Genomic DNA, 4,747 nt, shown 5'->3' with positions numbered 1-4,747 from the left:
ACGGCGCAGCCCCGCCCGGGCCCTCCCGCCGCCCGCGCACTGTGCTTCCCAGCCCCCACCCCCTCCCGCCACCTTCCGCCGCCCTCGCTCCCCGCTTCCAGGCCCCGCACCCCCCCCGCCCCCTTCCGCTGGGGGTCCGGGGACACCGCCGGGAGCGGGTGGGGACCTGAGCGCGCGGGCTGGGGCAGAGGGGCTTGGAGCCCTGCGGGCCCTGGGTGGTGAAACGCTGCGAATTGGGGCCAGGGGATGGGGAAAAGGCCCCTAAAGGTGGTCCCAAGGCCCCCACCCCGCCTAGAAAAGTCCCCCCGCCTGGCGGGACCGCCCCCGCCAGAACCCGCGCCTGGGATCCCTGCCTGCCGGGTTGGCGGGGGCGAGGTGGTGGAGAGGGCGCCGTCGCTTATTTCATTCATTCAGAAGCCGCTGCAGGGGCTGGGGGTGGCGAGGCTGTGGACCCCACAGAACAGCCTTTAAAAGCTCCACTTTGTTGTTAAGAGAACGTACCCACGAAACACTCCAGCCACGTACAAATAGAAAAGGGCGGCTGTCACCGCGAAGGAACCTAGGAGCTGCGTCAGGATTTCTAAGAGGAGAAGGACCTTGGGGGCGGAAATTGGCTTGGCACAGCAGTACCAGGAGACCCGCTCCGAGAGGACGGACAAAGTGCACATTTACTTGGGGTTTATTAGTGGGAGGCCCTGGAGGGGAGATGCTGGGGTTGGCTCAAGACTCACCCTCCTCCAGACACTCCCCAAACAGCTTTAATCCTTAAGACAAACCTGCAAGGCAGGCATGACCCCAGTTGTATTCAAGAGGCTCAGAGGGGCTGGGTTCGGTAGTTCACGCATGTAATCCCAGCACTTTGGGAGGCCGAGGCCGGTGAATCACCTGAGGTCGGGAGTTCGAGTCCAGACTGACCAACATGGAGAAACCCCGTCTCTACTAAAAATACAAAATTAGCCAGGCGTGGTGGCGCGAGGCAGTAATCCCAGCTACTCGGGAGACTGAGGCAGGAGAATCGCTTGAACCCGGGAGGCGGAGGTTGCGGTGACCAGAGATGGCACTATTGCACTCCAGCCTAGGCAACAAGAGTGAAGCTCTGTATGGAAAAAAAAAAAGGCTCAGAAGAAGCGTATTTTTTCCAGGCTGTGGCGACAGTAAGAAGGCAGTAGCCGGGTGCAGTGGCTCACGCCTGTAATCCCACCACTTTGGGAGGCCGAGGCGGGCGGATCACGAGGTCAGGAGATCGAGATAATCCTGGCTAACACGGTGAAACCCCCGTCTCTAGTAAAAATACAAAAAATTAGCCGGGCGTGGTGGCGGGCGCGTGTAGTCCCAGCTACTCGGGAGGCTGAGGCAGGAGAATGGCGTGAACCCGTGAACCGAGATCGTGCCACTGCACTCCAGCCTGGGCGAAAAGCGAGACTCCGCCTCAAAAAAAAAAAAAAAAAAAAAAAAAGAAGGCAGGACTCCAAGGGACCTGGTTCCCTGCAGCCTGGTCATCAGCTGTCACACAGCCATGAGCCTGCCAGGGTCTTCAGAGACATACCCGTACTCCTGTACTCCTGTACTCCCGCCTGGTTAGTAACAAACTAAGGATAGGAGTGGAAGGAAAAAATAATCTCTGGGGCCCAAACATGGTCACTAAGCCCCCAACAGAGTGGGATACCCGAGGAACCGAGGACCAGGAGGCTGGAGGTGAAGGTGGTCCCAACTGCCTGCTCACCCTAGTCATATCCTGACAGCCATGGACTCTGGACTCCCAATCATTTCAGACCTCTATAAGGAGCTCATAAGATGGCCAAAATGGGGAGGACACAGCCAGAACCAGGATAACTCTCTCCCCTCTCTCATCCTTAGAGTGTGACAGGAGGTATGCAGAGCAGAGTGCTTGACATGCGTTATGGCTATTTGATGGAATTTTCCATCAGTGTCATTATAGAAATCACTTTTGAGAGGTAAAAATCACTTTTGAAACAAAAGAAACAGGCTAGGCGCGGTGGTTCACGCCTGTAATCCTAGCACTTTGGGAGGCTGAGGCAGGCAGATCACCTGAGGTCGGGAGTTGCAGACCAGCCTGGCCCAAATGGTGAAACCCAGTATCTACTAAAAATACAAAAATTAGCTGGGCCTGGTGGTGCACACGCCTGTAATCCCAGCTACTTGAGAGGCTGAGGCAGGAGAATCGCTTAAGCCCGGGAGGTGGAGGTTGCGGTGAGCCAAGATCACGCCACTGCACTCCAACCTGGGCAAGACTCTATCTCAAAAGAAAAGAAAAGAAATAAATTACCACCAGAGTAGAATTTGTCCCTTCCTGGGACATCCAGGAAAGCTTCACGGAGAAAGGAACATACAGCATATTTACTTGTGTGTGTTCCTTCCTGCCCTCACTGGATCTTAAGCCCCATCCAGGCAAGCATTTTTACCCCTGTTGTTCCCTTGCTTCATCCCATCACATTGCAGGGTGTCTGGCCCATAGCAGAGGATGGAGAAATGTGAGTTGAGTGGATGCGTAATGAATGAAGTAGGCCTTGAAGTTGAGGAGAATTTTGGCTTAACCTGCTAGATTTGGGGGTCAGGGTTCAGGGCCTGGGGAACAGCTCTCAGAACTTACAGAGAGGCCTTGACTCACGTGTGTAAAAGCTGTTTGCTTGTAGAACATCCATAAAAGAGGGCTAAGTTGACACCTGAAAGAGAGGAAAACATATATCCTCACAAAAATCCGCTGGGCACAGTGGGCTCACGCCTGTAATCCCAGCACTTTGGGAGGCGGAGGTGGGCGGATTGCTTAAGCCTAGGAGTTCAAGACCAGCCTGGGCAACATAGTGAGACCCCATCTCTAAAACAAAAGTTAATAACATATGTTTAAACTTACACCAGATGTTTATAGCAGCATTATTTACAGTAACCAAAAGGTGAAAACAACTCAGATGTCCATCCATTAAAAACCATTGCATGAATAAACAAACGGTCATAAATCCACCAAATGGAGTATTGTTCAGTCATAAAAAGGAATGAAGTAGTGACACACGCTACAACATCGATAAAACTTGAAAACATTTGCTAAGTATAATCAGCCAGATCCAAAGGACCCAGTATTGTATGATTCCATGAAATCCGCAGAATAGGCAAATCTATAGATCGCAACTAGATTGATGATTGCCTTTAGGCTGGGGGAGTGGCACATGAGAGGTTAGGTAGGTGACAGCTAAAGGGTGTGGGGTTTCTCTGGGGACTGATATGAATTTTTTTTTTTTTTTCCGAGACAGAGTCTGGCTCTGTCACCCAGGCTGGAGTGCACTGGCGCGATCTCACCTCACTGCAACCTCCGCCTCCCGAGTTCAAGCAATTCTGCCTCAGCCTCCTGAGTAGCTAGGATTACAGGTGCCTGCCACCACACCCACCTAATTTTTATATTTTTAGTAGCGACAGGGTTTCACCATGTTGGCCACGCTGGTCTGGAACTCCTGACCTCGTGATCCACCTGCCTCGGCTCCCCAAAGTGCTGGGATTACAGGCATGAGCCACTGCTCCCGGCCATGAATGTTCTAAAATTGATTTGTGATGATGATTGCACAACCCTGTGAATATACTAAAAACTATTAAACTGTGCACTTTAAAGGGTGAATATTTCTGTCAATTATATCTCAGTAAAGCTGTTACCAAAATCAAACAAACAAAAACTAAAAAACAAAACGAGTTGATTTTGGAAAGCCTGAAAACAACTCTTCCCGCCCCTACCCTCTAAAGGAGACCCTATTAACAGGTCTGTTTTCCGAGGAAATGCCCGATTTGTTCTCCTTTATTTTACAAACCCTTGTAAATCTGATTGCCTCTGACCTCCAACAGTTTCTAAATCCCAAGAAGTGAGACTGTGGTGAACGGTTTTTAATGGATGGTCTCTGTAGATGTGCAGTGGGTTCTTCCGTAGTTGACAGTTGGAGTCTGATGGTTTTGGGATTGGCCAGTTCTTTCTCCCAGGCATGGGCTCCACAGGGTGCCTCCTGATAAGAATGAATCCTCTCTACCCTGTCTTTCCTCCCAATTAGTGCTTAAACCCATTAGTTCAAATTTGCTTAGAGTTCAAGGTCTTGTAACATCTTGAGTTCAAGGTCTTATAAGATCGGACCAACCTTCCTACCCAAATCTGTTTAAAATAGGCCAGGCGCAGTGCCTCACGCCTGTAATCCCAGCACTTTGGGAGACCTAGGCGGGTGGATTGCCTGAGCTCACGAGTTCGAGACCAGCCTGGCCAACATGATGAAACCACATCTCTACTAAAAATACAAAAATTAGCTGGGTGCGGTGGCACATGCGTGTAGTCCCAGCTCCTGGGGAGGTTGAGGCAGGATTGCATAAACCTAGGAAACAGGTGGTAGCGAGCTGAGATGGCACCACTGCACTCCAGCCTGGGCGACAGATTGAGTCTCCCTCTCAAAAAAAAAAAAGTGGGGGGGCTTAATAGCACATGAACAGACACTTTTCCTCCAGGCCTTTCATGAGCTTGAAGGATTGATTTCCTGCGACCTCCAGCAGGTGGAAGGAATGTGTCTTTGGAGGAACATTTCTCGCCTCCCTTGACACCCCCCAGTTCATCTGAACCCACAGGTTTGGAAATACCAGATTCCACCATGAACTAGAGCTTCCTGTTGGGTTTGGGGAAAAGGTTGAAACACTCCCTTGCACGGGGGTCTCCTTTCCCAACACTCTTGTTTTACTCCTCACGGCCAGGGTGAGAGAAAAAAAAAAA

The sequence above is a fragment of the Nomascus leucogenys genome, chromosome 4 (assembly GCF_006542625.1).
Source record: "Nomascus leucogenys isolate Asia chromosome 4, Asia_NLE_v1, whole genome shotgun sequence".
Taxonomy (NCBI): Eukaryota; Metazoa; Chordata; class Mammalia; order Primates; family Hylobatidae; genus Nomascus; species Nomascus leucogenys.
This window is presented reverse-complemented; position numbering follows the sequence as displayed.